The sequence below is a fragment of the Paroedura picta genome, chromosome 1 (assembly GCF_049243985.1).
Source record: "Paroedura picta isolate Pp20150507F chromosome 1, Ppicta_v3.0, whole genome shotgun sequence".
NCBI classification, from domain to species: Eukaryota; Metazoa; Chordata; class Lepidosauria; order Squamata; family Gekkonidae; genus Paroedura; species Paroedura picta.
In genome coordinates this window covers 47993695-48013484 of record NC_135369.1, presented here as the reverse complement: position 1 = coordinate 48013484, position 19790 = coordinate 47993695, and the positions used below count along the sequence as shown (strand labels likewise).

Here is a 19790-nt window from a genome sequence, read left to right as displayed (position 1 = left end):
GGAGGGGGGAGAGAAAGAGGGAGAGAAGTGTAGCAGCTCCCCCCCCCCCTGCAGTATTGTTCACACTTCAGGATTCATTTTAGACAATAACGCTTCTGCCCAGTGAGCTCTGGGAATTACAGTGGACAATAGAGAGGCATTCTTAAGAGTGTCTAATGATGGGGGGAAAAAGAAAAATATTTATTGCTTTTGACAGTTTCACAAGGGGCAAAAATCCTTGTCATGGTTAAAGTTTCCACAGCTGTTGGAGGGAAAGGGTGGGCTCCTCAGGACTGAAAACAGCTCCACTCTTTTGTGTAAGAGGCGAAGCACAAGAGCCAAGCTGTGAAATTAAAGAGTAAGTTCATTAAGGTAAGAGAATTGTACCAGCATTGCTGTCAATACAGATGTCGCCCCAGGGCCCAAAGCACCCAACCTGTTTACACGGAGCTTCCTTAATATAGGAACCGGCCTGCCCTTGTCTATATGCTCTTTGAAAAAGTCTGCTTTGCATAGGCGCTGGCCAGCATCTCCCTTTTTGCTGTCTTCCCGGGGGACATCGCCTGCATGAAGAAAAAGTTATCTCTTGTTTCCATCAGTAATCAAGTTTAAGAATGTGTTAGCTGTGTTTGTTTGCATTCATCTTTTTCACTCTCATTCCCACTTTATTGCCTTTCGTATTGCCTAGTTTAAATTGTAAGCTCCTTTGGGGCAGGGACCTGCTTGTCTCTTTTTCCTTTCCTTTCTTTTTTCTTATCTTTTTTGCTTATAACATTCTGTGTATAAATGGGTACTGGTAAAGAAACATACAAAATGAACATTTGTACATCTGTAGGTGCATGCATATAGGTTCCCGCAAATGTGCATGCATATCCATATGTCCAGGTAGTGTAAGGTGACCAGATTTTAACATTGGTAAAGCGGGACACCATTGACCGGGGGGGTTCTTGATTAAAAATTTGGTCTGTATGGAGCAACAAAAAGTTTCATAGAATGCATAGAACGTAAAAATAGTATTGTAATATATATATTTTTAATTTCAACATAAGTACAATTTGCCAGGTGCCCCCGGATGTCCCTCCAAAAGTGGGACAATCTGGTCACCTTAAGGTAGTGTCTCTGAATACCCTGTGTTTTATCTCAGATTTTATAAAATTTCTTAAGCTGTCCATTCTCCTATTTAAAAATGTTTTGAAATGTACTGTAAATGAACTGAAGTTATTAATACTTATTCCGTGTGAGTTCAGCTCTCACAATACTGCAGTTGGGGTGTGGCAAGCGATTCTGTAGTTGTTCACAAATGATCACAGAACTCACAATTGTACTTTAAAGTTAACACACTTCTCAGAAAGAACAAGAAATCTTATCCCAGAACTAAATGGTGCCAATTCAAGTTCCTGTGAGAGCTGGTGGTAAAAATACATACTTAGGTTATCAACAGCAAAGGTTAGGGTGTAAATGAAAGCATGCTGATGTGAAATTGAACCCCTTTGACTAGGGGTAGTCAAACTGCGGCCCTCCAGATGTCCATGGACTACAATTCCCATGAGCCCCTGCCAGCGAATGCTGGCAGGGGCTCATAGGAATTGTAGTCCATGGACATCTGGAGGGCCGCAGTTTGACTACCCCTGCCTTTGATACTGATGTGACCTACACCTGAATTTTTAGCAACCAAGCATCTCTTGAATCAAGAATATTTGCTCCTGCGCCTCTAACATTATAATCCTAAAAAAGCATGCTCAGAGTCCTACCTACTGAGGTCTAAATAGTGAGCCTTAGTCCCACAAAAATGTTCTTGAGATAGCACCATGAAGCACTTGCATCGGATGATCTCTATTTAATATGCCCTTTCTTAAGCAATTGGTCTGTAAAGTTAATTTAAATGCTGTTAGAGAGTATGTGGACGAGTCATTAGCATTGCAACTTAATATGCGGCACGATGAATGCAAAGCAGAGAACATACTGGGTTCCAGCATGGCTGCAGGACAGCTGTTTTGTCAAAGGTTTAAACTGTTAAAATTTTGTACTTGAGGATATAGTTTAATTCTATTCATACTTCAATGCTCCAATACTTTGATTAAATGAAACGGCCATCTGAGGCAGTCAGTGACATATCTGTCAACCTATACTCTCTTCTTCCAAAATCTAATGAGCCTGGAAAGATTTGAAATACAGAGTTTCTGATATTAGGGGCTTCCCAGTCCAAATGTTTTGACCATGTTTTGGAGCCAGACCCATTTTAAATTAATGTTCCATTGTCTCTCATTCTAGTTAGACCAGAAATGAAATCTCTTTCTCAGACTGAGGTCTGATTCTGTTCAACAGAAGTCAGTCACAAAAGTCTATTGACTTTGGCTGTAAAGTTGATCTATTATGGTTTGTTGTCATCCCCCCCCCCTCCAGTCAATTGGTCTTGTGCCTTTGGAGTGAAGGTGGATAAGCTTCAAGACATGGTGAACAACAACAGGCGAGTTCACAGGAGAATCTGCTAGGCTAAAGACGTGAGGGGTTGGGGTTTAGAGACGCAAAATATTCTCTTTCTCCCCCTCCCTTGCTATGTTTTTTTGTGTCACAAACCAGAGAGCTGAGGTCTCTGCAAAAGGAAACTGCTTGAAGTGACTTGTAACCTACCAGTCACATTTTTAAAAGGTAGGATCACTGCTCTCTTTTTCATGTGTGCATAATAGGTTCTCATTTGCTGCCTAAAGAATTATGTGAAACAGCGGAGCTAAGTGAAAACTGACAACTGCGTAAAACCAATTTAACATTTTCATTTCAAATGGCCCATGGTTTATGCAGCTTTCCACTCGTGTTAGGAATAGGCAGGGCTTTCTGTATATCTTCAAACATTATTAGAACACTGTGTTGTTGTTTCAGCCTGTCAGTGACTTGTTAACATTTTGTTCTTCATATTTGCAGGGTTTTCTTGAGCACATTATTTTTCAGCTGATTTATTCTATTTCAATACAAGGAAAGATGTAGAGAATTCAGCATCCAGTACTAGGATACATTTCTTTTTTATTTCATGGCAATACCAATTTAATTGGCAATTACAATTAACAAAGTAGCTAATGCTACCGAATACTAATACATTCAAATAATAATGTGAAGTTCACAGTATATAGGAATACAACTCCCAAGGTAAACTTTATTTATGCCAGGCAGAAAAAAATAAAAAAAACGTCACTAAAGGAAACATTTCTGCAATGTCCAATGAATACATTTCTTGAAGAAAATGATGCTGAATTGCTTTGATATATTTGTACTAATCCATGAAATGTTTTATTCAGCATTCTTTTGCAGTGGGAAGTAGGAAAAATATATTTGCAAATAAATTAGAATGTCGAAGATCCTATTAATTCCTGAGATACTTCAGAGAGAGAGGCTGTTACTTTTAAAAACTGAATTAATTTCAAGTGTAAACTATGCATTGTGACTCTACCTACATTCTAATCTCACTCTCAGAGAAGTATGATTCGGAACAGAAATACATGTGTGCAAATGTAAATGCATATCAATACATATGCAAAACATTTAGTAATTAATATGTACAAGATCAGAGAATCTCAGGCCATGTAATTTTAGAACACTTGCATGTCCCTGTGGTGGATTTTTTTCAACAAGCACCGTGACCCTGATTCAGATATATATACTTGGAAGTAAGACCCCATTGATTTCAAGTGAATTTATTTTCAATTGGATCACAACCAAAGTCATTTCTCTGGAAATACTTAATATCAGGGCTCTTTAATTATCACTTTAAAGAATCTGCAGAAGGCGTCAAACAACTTCATTATTCTTATGTTATTATTCCTTATTAATAAGCTTTTTAAAAGTGACATCTGTTTCTCCTCCTTCTGTCATGTTCATTAAAAAACAGTACAGTATAAGGCACAATTAAAACTATGTGTTCATTTTTTATTTAAGTTTACAATTAGTGATAGTAAATAGTAAAGCTTTTAACATTTTTGTTATCCTCTTGGGAAAATTTATTAAGCTTGTTGTGTTTTGTTAAGCATACAGGCAAGTCAATTATTCAGATACAGTTCCACCGTCGTGATCCTAAAATTATGAAACAGAATTTATCCCTGTGCAAAGGTGGACCACTTGTTCGTTGTGCAAAGATTACTGTGAAACATTCTTATTAAGGAGATGAGCCACATGTGGGATGAACGTGCAGCATATAAAACTAAAATGTACTTCCACTTTCTAGGTAAATAAAATTGGAAAATGTGTTCAGCAATTCTGCTGTGCTGCAGTTTTTGTCTATCCTCTGCAGATTCATATTACTTCTGCTCCTGTTCTGGGGATTAGTTATTTTAACCTATATATTAAATTTATCTGGAAGCTTAATCTAAGAGTCATTATATATATTTTAGCAGTAAAAATGTGACTTACCAGACACAATTTTAATATTTTAAGATATGCTTCTCTCCCATAACATCATGGTTAGCAAACTTGGTTGGGCAAATTGTAGATATCAAAATAAATATTCTACTGCACTGACTTCCACTATTTTAAAAGTTTTTTTTAGGTGTTTGGTGAATATAAAAACAAGGAAGTTATTGCCTAAGAGCAACAATAGAGATGTCCAAAAGTGTTTCCAGTTTCTAAGTTAAAGGATGTGGATAAATTATTAGGACTTTGTAGTTATGCATTCACTTATAATTATAGCATGCTGACCAGCATATGACAGAATAAAATCAACATATACATATATATATATATATATATATATATATATATATATATATGTATGTATGTATGTATGTATGTATGTATGTATGTATGTATGTATGTATGTATGTATGTATGTATGTATGTATGTATGTATGTATATAATATGTACATGAATTATGAATATAATATAATATTTATTTATTTGCTGTATTTATATACTGCCCTCCCCAAATGATATGTGTGTATATGTCTATATAAGTATATGGGTTCTTCCTAGTAGTAAGCCTGATAACCCCCACTCCTGCAGTTAGGTTGCGTACTCCATCAGCAGCATTTGGAAATTCTAGCTTCAAAATAAATGTGTCCTTTCAGATTAGCCAAGTGACATGCTTGGTCTTCTGGTTTGTTTAACTGTTCTGCAGTTACAAAAGGTGCCATAACCTGGAAGTTCATGCTGCCCACATGCTGTCGAAAAGTGGTACCAAATGTCAGTATCTTCTCCCGACACACATAGGACCACTCATCCTGTCATTTTTCACATTATTCGTCTCCTTGCCCTTGCCAGCATCATCTAGTGATGAGTGAGAAGATTTAGAGCTTGGGTGGAAAGTTAATAGTTTGCTGATGTCACATCAGGGATAGGTTAAGGGGTAGAGAGACAACTTGGTATGAGGGTGTCATTTTTGACAGATCCATGTAACATGACCCACCGTCTACTAGCTGACTTCCCTCAGTCTTATAGCCAGTCTCCAGCCTCATCTAATGAAGAAAAGAAGTTTTGATACTTTCAGTTACTATTTCATCTACACTGACCAATGCCCGGAATAGGGGGGATGGTTATGTTAGGTCGCTGCTATTTGCCATATGTTGTAAACTGTTTTAATTGTTATATGGGGATTTTAAATTGTATGGATGTTCCTATTTTGCTAACCACTGTGAGCCAGTTATGGGAGCGGCAGTATAAAAATCAAATAAATGAATACTAATAATACAGAGGATGAGAGGGAAAGGGGAATGAGAAGAACTCCCATTTATTTAAAATATTTATATTCTGCCTTATCTCTTCTGACCTCAGGTTTCAAGGACACATATTTATTTATTTTACTTCATTTATAACCCACTTTTCTTCTTCACAGCTTCTCCATTTTATTCTCACAACACCTAACAAGGTAGGTTAGGCTGATTGTGTGTGACTAGCCCAAAGCCATCCACTTTCATGGCAGAGTGGGGATTTGAACCAGATCCTACTCAGATTTTCTCACCACTTTTCCACACTGCCTCACATCGACAAGTGTCCATACTGCATCCTCCAGGGAAGGGAGATCATGACAGATATTAAGGACTGCCAGAGGTTGCAATCCAACAGCCTTGTTTTTTCCCTCCCTCTCAGGATATGATTTAATGTTATAAATCAAGCCAAAACAACTTGTAAGTCAGTGAATTGTAACCCATCAGCCATGTATGGTGGCCCAGCAGGGTCTCAGCAGATTTCCAGTCTGAGCTGCCTGCCAGCAACTTCAGAAATAGGGTGTAAGGGGATGCATTACATCTGACTGGCATAGTCACAAAGAGTGTAGGAGTGCCATAGCTTCACCAAGCCAAGAAGGAGGATAATGTGAAAGTTAAAAAAACATTTTTAAAGAGAAAGAGTCCACTAAAAAACTGGAAAACGTACTTTAAAGAATCAGAACTGATCATATACAAAGCAATTTGTACAGCAAATATAATTTCATTCCAGTTCTATTGGGTGAATGTGTAGATAACTACAAATAACCAGATAACAGTTTCCATTTCAAAATTTAAATTTCTGTATCAAAGATTCAAAAAGGCAGTTGCTTGTGCATGTATCATAGGATAATCCATTTCCTGTTGAAGCCTGGAGATCTCCTGCAATTACAATTGATCTCCAGGCTGAAGAAATCCGATTTCCTAGAGGAAACGGCTGCTTTGAAGGGTGGTTTCCATGGCATTATATCCTGCTGATGGCCCTACTTTCTCTAAACCCCACCTTCCTCAGTCCTCACCTCCAAATCTCCAGAAATTCCCTAACCTGGAGCTGGGCAAGTCAGTGTGCCACTTTTCTCTTTCATTCTACAAACTGGTCCATTCAGCCAGTCCGGAATTTTTGATGCTACAGATGTTTTACTACTCCTGGAGATAATCCATGGATTCTTACAGAAAGGAAGCAATACATTAGTAATCAATAACCAGTTAGTTCCCCATGTCCTTCAGCAATCCTCAATGGGCATCCTGAATGATGCTTTCTCCTGCACTAGAAATCTTGCTTTGATTGACTCAGGACAGTCCAAAAGCAGTTCAAGTTTTCTACAGGGTTGGCAGGCACTGAGTAAAGTTTCCTATGAGAATAAACATAAAGTGTGCAATGTCTGCTCAATATACAAATATCACTCTGTTTTCCTGCTTTGCAGTTGATTATGAACCATGTTTGTATCTAACATAAATGAACAAATCTCTACTTTCTCGCCCTATCTCATCCCCACGACTAAAATATTCAGAGTTTCAAAGTATGGTACATACTAGCATAGCAGATCCAGTTTTAAAGGAACGTAAGCCAGTGCTGTGCCACCCAAAGGGTTTTTAAGTCTTTGAATGGGGGTGTTTTAATGGGGTTTTAAGATTATGTTACCCCCGCCATGAGCCCATTGGGGAGTAGTGGGATACAAATTGAATGAATGAATGAATAAATAAATAAATAAAGTTACAGGTGTCACTTTCGCAGCACACTAGGGCCAATTCCGCATTAGTGGTGCTGCTCGGGGCTGCCGGCAGTGCTTTGTGGCAGAGCAACATGCTCCATCACTTCTTCTGTCCTGATGGGAGACCATTTAGAAGAAGAAGAAGAAGAGTTGGTTCTTATATGCCACTTTTCCCTACCCGAAGGAGGCTCAAAGCGGCTTACAGTCACCTTCCCATTCCTCTCCCCACAACAGACACCCTGTGGGGTGGGTGAGGCTAAAAGAACGCTGGTATTACTGCTCGGTCAGTACAGTTTTATCAGTGCCGTGGCGAGCCCAAGGTCACCCAGCTGGTTGCATGTGGGGGAGCACAGAATTGAACCTGGCATGCTAGATTAGAAATCTGCACTCCTAACCACTACACCAAACTCCGTCCATCCTGGATTACTGCATCCCTACAACACAGCTGGGGCAGAAAGGTTCTGCTTGTGATGGGGGGGGCACTGGTGGTGGTGGAGTTATTTGCAGGAAGGTAGGATTGTGTAACAATGCAATCCTACCTTGGTGCAATTTTTTTTAAATGCCCCATTCAACCCCCACAATGCCACGAAGCAGCATGGAGCCAAGTGCGGCATTTCTTGTCCCTGATGGGACGTCATAGATAGGCAGGCCTGTCTACATGGGCCTGTGACTGGATAGGCCCCATTGGCACCTGTGGGGAAAACAGGAATGCAGGGCAATGGAATACCTAAAGTGGGCCAGGGCCAGGAGGGGGCTATGAGGATTTGTCCTGCCATATGAGCACCGGCCCAGCCTTTTCTCCTTGTACAGAATCAGTATAGATCAGCCTCTCTCAACTTTTTTACCATTGAGAAATCCCTGAAACACTCTTTAGAGTTTGAGAAATCTCAGAAGTGGTGTGATCATGCAGAATATGATTTGGAGGCATACCTGTCTACATGCCCACCTGAGGCCTCTTCCCAACCCCTCCAAGCCCATTGGCCATTTGGGGAGGGGAAGCAGGTCGACATGACCATATATGGCCATACCAGCCAATAAATGTTTAACAAATTTTTAAAAATATTAAAAATTAATTAACTCCCACCCATCCAGGGTTTCATGAAATCTTGGTTGAGAAAGCCTACACTAGCTAGGGAGTTCGATCCCAGCAGCCAGCTCAAGGTTGACTCAGCCTTCCATCCTTCTGAGGTCGGTAAAATGAGTACCCAGCTTGCTGGGGGGTAAAACGGTAATGACTGGGGAAGGCACTGGCAAGGCCACCCTGTATTGAGTCTGCCATGAAAACACTGGAGGGTATCGCCCCAAGGGTCAGACATGACTCAGTGCTTGCACAGGGGATACCTTTACCTTTATACTTTCACGAGCCGCAAGGGAGTGGCGGGTAATAAATCGAATAATAATAATAATAAAATAATAATACTTATTAAAGTATAGCAAGCAACTGGAAGGGCAGGATATAAATTGTTGCTGTTATTGGATTCCTTGTCAACCTTGCTTTTCAGCAAAAACAATGCTTAAAGATATTAAATTTATATCAAAGTTGAACTTAAGCAGACCAGATCAAAGCAAAGATCCATCTAGGATAGTCAGATGCTTCTGGGAAGGCAAATGAGGCATGAAGGCATGCTGTTTGAACCCAAACTGATATGGAGCCTTGAAACATCAATGTTCTATCATGGCTAACCATGGTTGACAGACTTATCCTCCTCTATGAATTTGTCTTCTCTCCTTTTCAAGTCATGCAAACTGCTGGTCATCTCCACAACTCATGGCAATGAAATCCATAGGTCAATTATGCATTGTTTTAAGAAGTACATTCTTTTTGTCTCTCCTAATCAGTTTCATTGGGTAACCATCCAGCGTTATGAAAATGAAAGGGTAGGAAACAATTTCTTTTGCACCGTGTTTGATTCAGTAGTGAGTAGGACATCTTAAAAATTACTTTCCCATAAGTCCACTGACCTCAACAGCATTTAGGATAGCATTGTTAGTCCCAACCAGAATAGCCCAGTCCAGAAACGTCAGTTCATGTACCAATCAGTAAGTCATCTTGTGCAACAAACACACAGTAGACCATGCATGTACATAACACAACAGTTTCCCTGGTTACTTCCGTGAAGATTTAATGATGCTAAGAAAAAGCACATTGCATGAGTTTTGAATGCAGAAGTTTCCAGGTAACCCCTCATAATCTTAAATTTAAAAGGATGTCAAGAAGAATAGCTCTTATTCTCTGGAGCCGTACCTGTCTACCTGCTTGGCATTCCTTCATCTACTTCACTACTTGTTACCTGTTTTGGAAAAATTGAAACTCTGTCCCACAGACTGCTTCCTGGCATTCGTGTCTTGATTGCTGTTGGGATGTCTGTAGAGACACCACGCTGCAGGGATGACTGAATTTCCTTGGGTACATAGATTCATCCTGAGTTTCATTCTTGGGCCTAGTTGTGGCATGTCTGGTTTAGTATAATTTAGTTACATCATTGACTTTTGCCCATACAAGCACCTAAGGCAGTTCATAATTTTTTAAAAATAAAATCACAGAAATAATAACTTTAGGTTGGATTATGTAGAAGAGTTCTACTTAAAAATGTATCAATAAAAGGAATTTAACCTATTAAGAAAGAAACAAAAGGAATAAAGCAGTCAAGCTATGTTGTTTTACCCTCTTGACTGCTTTATTCATTCTGTTTCTTCCATTCCACATAAGGGGGGGGGGGGTGGCTGGCACAGCACAGCACTGAGCACAACTTGCCATGCCATGTCTGTCTTGTGAGGATGTCCCCACATTCCTGAGGGCAGAAGTGGGTGTGGGAGACGGGCGGCATCAGCTCAGCACACAGCCTCAGCAGCCGCTGCCACATCTGCTGCCCTCCTTGCAAGGTCATTCCCATTCTCCTAACCTAGATGGACAGCAGAGGTGGTAGCAGCACATCTGCCATCTTCTGGCACACTTCCTGAAGCAGGACAATGGACGTCATGTCTGTTATCATTTCTGTTACAGGGAGTGCAGAAGTTGATGTGTTCCACATCAAAAAACAAACGAAATTAAAGCAGCCAATGGTATAAACAAAGAACAGCCAAAAAGTCCTTGTTTTCTGACTTTAAAAAAATGTTCTAGACCAATCTGAAGCGATGATACAATTCTTTCTTCCCAAGGCAGGGATTCCATAACCTCTAAGACTTCTCCATTAATCTCCAGGTTCACAGAGGAAGTGCGGGGTCCATCATGTACTTTGGATGCAGCTCTTTGAACTGGACCTGGACACACATGGGGGGGGGGGTAGTATAATCCATAAAAAGCTAACCTTGCATGATCATTTCATTGAGTAATGGCTGAGATTCTAGCTGCTGCATTTCGTATCAGCTGAAGTTTTTGAAACATTCTCAAGGCAAACCCCAAAAAGAGCTTGTTATAGTGGATGCATGTGTGACAAGGTCCTATCATCATCATCATCATTTATTACCTGCCACTCTCAGCAAAGCTGGCTCATGGCAGGTTACAAAGGAAAACAGTACAATCCCCTAAAACCCCTATAACCCCCTAAAACCACTAATTAAAATACAGACTACCAGAAAACAGTGGCAACCAACCCACCACCTACTCCCACTGGGAGCCAGGGAAGCAGATGGCATGTGGTGGAATACTCCTCCTTATTCTCCATGAACAATACCGTTCTACAGTAGTAAAAGACACTCCTGATAATTACAGTCACCTGCATCCCATCAACAGTAAAAACATCAAAGCTACATACATGTTCCTTTGGTTAAGTATTGTAACCTAGAGTTGCCATCCTCCAGGCGGTGTCTGGAGATCTCCTGTATTTAATGCTGATCATAAAGCACAGATATTCCGTTCCTCCAGAGGGAATGGCAGCTTTTGAGAGTGGACTTCCTCCCCTTCTTAATATCCATGCTCTCCAGGCATCACCTCCGATTCTCCAAAAATTTCCTTGGCTGGAGTTGGCAACCCATATCCAAAGTAGGTTGCACATTTATTTACACAACAGCTTAATTCCCACCCAACAGCACTTTTATTTTGTCTGGATTACATTTTAGTTTATTTACCTTCATCCAGTTTTTCACTGCCTCCAAACATGGCTAAAATACAGCTTTGGGATGGAGCTCTGTCAACTAATAGGAAATACAAGGGACTCACAGTAGTTCTAGTTGTCACTGGTGCACACACACCAAGCAAAGTCTATTGTTCAAACACTTGAGGGATGCCCACTATTGACTCCAGTTATGTCAGAGTACCATATCAGAGTTCTCAGTCTTGCAGATGGTACTAAGGCCGCCAACAACATTTCATTTCAGTTGGACAAATATTAATCAAGTAGCTCTGAAATCAGCTTATTAACCTGAAAGTTTCCTTGGCATTCTACTTTCTGTCGGAATGGAAAATTTATGTTTAAAATATGTATGGAGGGAGCGCACATGATAGCCCTCTTGTGATAGCATCTACCACCCCTTCTCAGAATTCCAGAAGTACTTATAGGCTGAGCAAGGTTTGGCTTACATGCTTTACACATGGTCCAATTTGCTTTTTGGTCACCATCCGGGAGTGATGGACACTGAATGGAAGAGCTTTTGTGTGCATGCACATTTCCTCAGACAAATGGAACAAGGATCATAAAAGTACAGATATAAAGCAAAGGTAAATTAGTGTCAAATTAGTAAACTATATCATAACATCTAAATCATGCTATATTGTGCCCTATGATAATTCTTTGCTAAGAAGGCTGATCAGTCTTTTTGAATTCAGTTGTAGTTCACAAAAACATTGGTGAAATAAAAATGTCAAGGTTAGTAATAAATGGCAGACACTTTCCCAGTTGTGAAAAGAAATGATTAAGAGACCAGTTGCTTGCCCCATCCGTCTCCATGCAAGCATGGAAGCATCATTGCAAGTGACAAGCCATGCTGGCAAGTTATCTTGTCTTGCACTGGAATTTTGTTGTGCTACTTCAGACCAAGATGACTACCCACTTGAATCTAACTGAATGGATGGGTTATCCTCCTCCACCGCCTGCTGTTCAGAGGCATCAGACCCCCCTTCCCATCCATTCCCCAGGGCATCTGCTGCCCATAAAAGCTACTTTTTCTGATCCAGTAGTGGTTGTGGTAATAAATAACAAGAACAATTCATATAGGGCATTTTAAATATTCAAAATGCTTCACACGCTATCTCAGCAACCCCTGCAACAGCTCCCAGTACGGCAGGGCAATAGCATTATCCTTGGATTGCAGAAAGAGGTGATTTGACTAAGAGTATTGTCCTCTTAGCTGAGGTGAGATTACAAACAACATCCTCCTGGATGAGACTGGAATTATGTGAAACTGCTACTATATATTATTATGTAGAAGATTAGATTTTTATAGGGGTGAGGAAAAGAAGTATAAAATAAAAAGGCAATCATATTTTGGATTCATATATCCCTCCTAGTATACTCAACCTCCATTCAGTAAAGGTTGGATTAGGAATTCTGAGATGATTGGATACCCTTTTTCTAGCTACATTTCTTGACTCTGGCATAACTAAACACCCTCTGCTTTTCTGATCACTTTCAGAGAAGTGGTAAAGGCCCACCTGCCACATGTCTAGATGCTATGGATGGCAGAATAATGTTGTAGACGTTGTTGTTGGTAGTAATAGTAATATTTCAGTTTGTGTATCATCCCTCTCTGTGAACAGACAACAATCAATAACATGATTAATACAATTAAGAACATCAGCAACTAATCAAGCTGTCCCCCTCCCCCAGCTACCCTCCATCGGGCCTGCAGAGGTGGTTGTATGTACCAGCAGAGAAAGGAGAGGAGGGGGGGCCTGTATGGTGTTAAACCACCTCAGCCTGTGATCCCTCAGGGGTCTTTATAGACATCTACCATGAATAAAAAGAGGCACTGGCAAGGCCACCCTGTATTGAGTCTGCCAAGGGTCAGACATGACTTGGTGCTTGCACAGGGGATACCTTTACCTTTATCATGAATAAAACAATCACCTTCTTGATGCCATGGTTAGTGGAACAGAAGCTACCTGACATGCCTCCTTCCCATGATTCTCACCAGCACTACATATTTAAAAACTGGAAGCTGGTCTTATCAAAATTTCAGGGTGAGATATAAATCTGCCTATCACAATTTTATCCTGTCCTTCCATGGGACTCAGGGCTCTCTGCATGAATCTTTCCTACTCATTTTACCCTCTCCTGGTGAAGTATGCTAGGCTGAGAGAGTATGATTGATCCAGGGTCACCCAGTGAGTTCCATGACTACTGGGGGATTTGAACGTGGCTCCCCGGAATTCTAATCCATGCTACACAACACTGTTTCTGAAGTCACAAGTCCTTGGTTGCCTGGGAGAAGTGCGTGCAGGGTGATATATATGGAAAGCTCCTTCTGCCTGCAAATCTCTACTCATGGATCATGATGACTGCCTATAATATGGCCAATTTGGTTTTAACGCATATTAAACTCTGTGTCGATTAAATTTGCCTATTAAACTCAACAGTGCTTGGGAGAAGGGTAGTTCTTAAGATTTACTCTCAACATGTGACATTTATTTCTGAGCTTGGTCTTCCATGCACAAGTCCTCTGCCGTCTTTAGTGAGAATTATTATGGTGATAATTGAAATTCGCAGTATGGACTTGAATATTATTGATGTTTGAGTGACAAAATACTTACATGTCCTGGGCGCCTGTTGTGTCGCCTCAGATGATCTTTGAATCCAGGCTTCAGCACTGAAAACAAACTAGGAATGAGTCCTTTTTTTTATGACGTCCAGTTTGCTGTGTTAAGTGTTGGTTTATTTATGCCGAGTTTTGAAAATTTGCCATCAAGCAAGGAACCATCCATCAACTGAGTACATAAAAAGGCATTTGGCAAAGGGAATTTAAAGGACACAAAGAAAAGAAGAACCAAAATAGAACTCAGCCAGTCTTCTCAAAGTCATTAGTTTGGGCACCAAGTTAAGGTACAAAAGCATTTGCAACAACATTGTGGGAAGAGAGAATAAAAGAGAGGCTGTACAGCCATTAAGGCAATTAAGGAAAGATTAAGGTGGCTTGTTGCTGAAAGACTCATTAATCAATAGGCCAGAAATCACAGCATGTTGCAAGACATAAGTCTGAAGGGGAGTGGGGGCAGTGTGTGTGTGTGTCGGGAGGGACAAACCACTGGCCCCAGTTCAGGGATCCCCGTGAGCAATTATGGACTGAGCCCAAGGATTGGCTCTGATAACCCCGGTCATGGTGGCCTGAAAACAACCACATCCCCCAGAGGGGAACAAGACTATCAGAATAAATAATATTGACTCTGTGTTCAGTGGTATACTCATATACACTGGATGAAACGCCATTATAGCTAAACTGCAGAGAGAGAAGCCTCATGTGAATTGCACCTGTGTCATATAGGGACTAAATATATCTCAAATGAAAAGATGCGGAAGACCCATTAGTGGGAAATTGTGCTGTTTCCTCAGAGAAAAGACCCAATGATATTGCTGATGCTGATACCTTCCATACAGACTAGAGTTTATCAACCAGGTCAGTAACTGTTTTTCACTGTTGCTCTCATAAAATGCTCAGACCGTAAAAGGTGATTGCTGAAAGCCAACACCAACAATGCCATACTAGAAAGCTGCAATACAGTTCTGCTTGTTATACTTCACTCTGAGTGCCTTCAGGCAGGAAAGGGAGCCTTTAAGTGTGGGGAATAATAATCTTTTCTTTAATAATAAAAGCCAAAATCAACGAAACAGGTTCTGCAAATTGAGTTGAGTGGAAAAAGGCAGGTATGTTTATGACTGGCGTCATTGAACCACATGTGAATTCTATTCAGCGTTTGAAATTGTTGTGATAATTGTTTATTTAAATACCTAATTTTGATGCTGTAGGGTGGATTACAGTCTTAAAATAATGGGTTAGAATAGTAGATAACTGTCAGACGTTCTCTTGGCAATTAAAAGAAAACAAACCAAACCAAGCAAGTCTTACACAGTGCAAAAATTAATTTGCTCCCAAAAATTGTCTTCCAAGTTATCTTATGTTAATTTAATGTTGAATGTGTTTGAGCACTGCTGCCTCAACATCCTTTAGGGTTTTTTTGAGGGGGAGGTATTTGATAGTATTTGATACATATATAATGATATTTAGTATCTGAAAGCACTGAACAGCTGACATACATTGGTATTTAGATATTACAAGAAAGAAGGCATACTTACTATTTAGTACCAGAAAACAGAAAACATTTGCAGTTTCCCATTTGATGCCCAGGAAAATCTAATGATGCCAAATATGCACATTTTCAATTAAAAGCTAACCTGCACCTTTGTAATTTTGAGTGGCAAAAAGGGTCAAATAATTCTACATAGTTTCTAGTGAATCTGATCTATTAAATCAAGATGTTTCTCGTGAATCTTGTATGAGTTCCTGAGAGTATTGTCAATTTTATTGCAAGAGGAATCACTGTACATTTAGGGCAGCATTTCTTTGCATCTCTATTGCCCATACTTGTTGCTGGATAAAATCACTAGGACCGTTTATGCACTGGGAACTTCACTGCCCCAGCTCTCGTGCAGGAGCATAAATCCGGGCCGGATGAGGTGCACCAGGCCAAATGCTCCCCCATGTGGGTGCAGGAAGTGGTGGGGCAACCTGCCATGACTAAAACTCCATCCTGCAGCCCGGCATGAAACCTCCAGTGCATAAACGGTCTAAGCGGGAATTCTTGAATGTCAGGACACCTAGAGACAGATCATGTGGAAATAAAGCTATTTTTAATGAAAAACTGGTGCTTTACATTTTGCCAGAAAGCTAATAAGAATCCTCTGCTATTATGAAGCACAGTGACTCGCCATTTCCATTCATACCCGGCCCCAGGGAAGCACACTTAACCAGGGCCAGGGTCTTCTAGGTCCTGGCCCCTACCTCGTGGAATGAGCTCCCGAAAGAGCTACAGGCCCTGCGGGAGCTTCTAGCATTACGCAGGGCCTGTAAGATGGAGCTCTTCTACCGGGTCTATGGTTGAGGTCGGCACGCTGAGGTAGATCTGACCCCCCCTTGCTAACGGCTTACAACTGTTCCCATGTCCACCCCCCATTCGGGGAAAAATAAGGATTTTAATTGATTTTTGCATTACATCTTGAATTGTGGTTAATGGGGTTTTAAGCTTAGTTTTAAGGGTATTTTATTAGGGTATTTAAAGCTGTATTGTATATTGCATATTGTGTTGTGACCACCTCGAGCCTCCAGGGAGGGGTGGGATATAAGTCAAATCTGTCAACTGCTCAAGGAGCGGAATAAATAATTTGCTAAGGCTGAGGGGTGGGCTGAGTCCAGGATAGAAAACAGGGGTCATTGGCCCCTTGGCTCCGGACTGACAATTGGAGGGGCCATTCAGAAGGCACGAAGCGCTTTCTGATTGAGCCATTACCAGGACAGACCAGAGTTCCATCCAGTCAGCCCAGCCAGGGGCGATCTGGAGACATGGCTGCCAGTCTACTCCTGACCACCGCAGGGAGAGGAGGTCAGTAGGGCTGCCAAGGGGAATGAAAACAGAAGCTTGGACAGGATGTGCCAACCCTTTTCGCCCCAAGGCTGTCCTAAATGTCATGGCCAACTGTAAATTGCCTCAGAACACTGACAGAGCTGGCAGGAGGCTGGTGAGTGTGCTCCCTCCCCCTCTGTTTAGGCCTGCCACAAAGGAGCCTTTGATAGCCCCGGACTGAGGTGTGTCCGAGAGCAACACGGGAGCCTCAAGGCATAAATGTGGGCAATCCTTTTGAGGATGGAAAATTTCTCCTTCTGCCAAACGGCTGACAGGGAGGCCACGGAAAAGCCCCATCACACTTAAAATACTGCTCTGGCCAGGGGTTAGACACAGCCAAGCCATGTGTATTTCTTCTTTGCAACTCTCTGCAGATTTGCAACTCTCTGCAGACCTACTGTGCAGCGTTATTCTGCAGACGAAACTAGATGCTGTTGCGGAGGTTCTATTGTCTCCTGTTTCTTCTGCACAACACCCTGTGCAGTAGACCTCAAGTCTTTCAATTCAACAACAACCTGTGTGGGAGGCCTTAAATGTTTCTTCTCTTCCACAACCCTGTCCAAAGTAGCCCTTTCTACCTGGGGGGCTGATCTTTATACTATGAAGATGAGCTGTAATTCCAGGAGCTCTCCAGGCCCCACCTGGAGGTTGGCTACCCCTGGGTTGGAAATATTTCTTGAGTTTTGAGCTTGTGATGGAGTATGTAATCGAGGCAGGGAAGACACACTTCCTCTTCCAATTCCTTAATTCCCAGGTCACAGGATCTCTGTCTTTTCAGTTTAGTATCAAGCAGCTCTGCTAGAGCCATTCCACTACCTCCTCCAAACACCTAACCAGTGAATTTGTCTGTGCATTCAAATAGTCCCCCATAAGCAGGTAGAGCTGGGTATCATCAGAATATTGGTAACATCCCTGCCAAAATCCCCAGACCAGCTGTGATAGAGGATGCATAAAGATGTTGAATAACATCAGGGGGAGAATTGCACCCTGAGGTACCCCACATTTGAATCTACAGTGGCACAACTATTCCTCCCTAGCATCATAGAGTTGGAAGGGATCTCCATGGTCATCTGATCCAACATCCTGCAGAAAGCAGGAAATTCACAATTACCTGCCAAACTACAGTGACCCCAATTCCATGCCCAGATGATGCCCCCTGACAGCTACCCTGTGTCTTCAACCTTAGGGGGAAATAGATCAGATTTTTAAAGGCTGATCCCCATATCCCCATGTCAATGTGTCAGCGATCTAAAAGCTCATGATCAACTATGTCAAACACTGCCATGAGATCTAGCAACACAAGCAGCGCTGACTCCACCCCCTTGGTCAAGGATCCAGATGGATTATAATGTAATGCACACAGTTACTTTATGTAAAGGTGTGCACATAGCAGAGTGATATTCTAAAATATCTAAAAATACACTGTGACTTGTTTTTGAGTAAACATTATTGGGCTGCATGGCATTTTAGCTATGCACAAACACTTAATGAACCTCACTGGAATTCCAGTCGAAGTAATCAAATCTTCCCAGATTTACTGTATTTTCATAGTTCAGATGCAAAATGATTTTAAAAATCACAACATCAAATTTTGTGCACTTCAAAAATCTTTTAGTTCCTATCAAAATCTGCCCAGAATCGCTCTCTCTTGGTGTAAATATGGGCAAGTAGCTCTCAGCAGCTCTTCTGCACCATTGTTGTTACAACGGCACTAGTTAAAAATGAAGGAGCATTTTTTTGTTCTTCCTTTTGTATAAATGTATTATATGCCTCAAAAATCAATCCAGATATTGGGTCTCTTAGCTACTTCAATATGTATACTTATTTTGTACTTATGTCTAAGCATGATATCTGCCTTTGTTTATTCTGTATTGCAGTGGATGCTTCTGCACTTTTATTCCTTATATTGCATTTTTACATGCTATTAAAGGCTTTGTTGTGGTGGTTGCTGTATGCATGCAAGAGGCACATCATTAAAGAGAGCTGCTGCCTGACATGTTGAAGACCTACTATCTGAGTTATGCACAAATTGCCATTTGGGGAGCTGGCTTCATCTCCAGTGGCAGCCATTTTGTGATTGTGCCAAGCACCCTGTGTCAGAATTCCAACGGTGCCCATAGGCTTAAAAAACTCAGGGTATCCTGCTCCACAGTTTAATGGAATGTAGGAGCAATTTAAAGCAGGTGGACTCTGATGTAAGTCCTGTTTTAATTCAATGGAGTTTAGTCCTACAAAAGTTGTTTTAGGATTGCAGCATGAGTGCCTTACAACTCAGGCTATGAGAAACCGCAGGACTCCTTAATGGTTCAACCCCTATGCTTTTTCTTTCCAGTTTGAAGGCAACTTTTTGCATCGGCCCCCTCTTTCCTGTATACTTTCCTGTATACTTTCACTTCACTTGAAGGTAAGTAATGAAGTTTGAATGGTAGCAAGTTGTCCAGTGATCACTGCAGCTCCAGGCTTCAATGAACCCTCTTTCAAAGGTCACAATATCACTGAAAAGGGCCCTCCCCACCACCTTTTACTGACCTAAATAAAGCCTGTTGTGGTTGCCTAGCAACAACCACTGGGGGAATCTGTTTCTTAAAGTTATAGGCATTAACTTATCTTTAAAAAACACATGTATTCTTGGTGCTCTCATGTGTGTGCCCTATAGTGCGTTGTGTGCTGAGCTTGGCCAACATTTTTTTTAGAAACCAAGGCTTGGTTGATAATTTTTAAACTTTGGCTTAAAATACTTTTTAGAGTGGAGTCGCATAGCATACTCTTTTACTTAAAGATGGACCCACAATGCAGCTCATGGTTTCTCACTATTGAATCTAAGCTTGTAGAACTTGGATTTTCAATTTTCCTTATGTTTAATG

The 19790-nt window shown here is 41.1% G+C and overlaps 1 long non-coding RNA gene across 2 annotated transcripts in view; it reads left to right on the top strand.

Annotated features, from left to right (window-relative positions):
* Nucleotides 1-243: 243 nt before the first annotated feature.
* Nucleotides 244-19790, top strand: part of LOC143836514 (uncharacterized) — a 31507-nt gene continuing 11960 nt past the window's right edge. Inside the window, exons 1-2 of one of the 2 annotated variants that reach the window (XR_013230640.1) lie at nt 244-351; nt 19259-19330. This is a non-coding gene — a long non-coding RNA (uncharacterized LOC143836514). Of the gene's footprint in view, nt 352-2373; nt 2629-19258; nt 19331-19790 lie in introns of those variants that run through there. The other variant, XR_013230644.1, reaches the window with a different exon arrangement.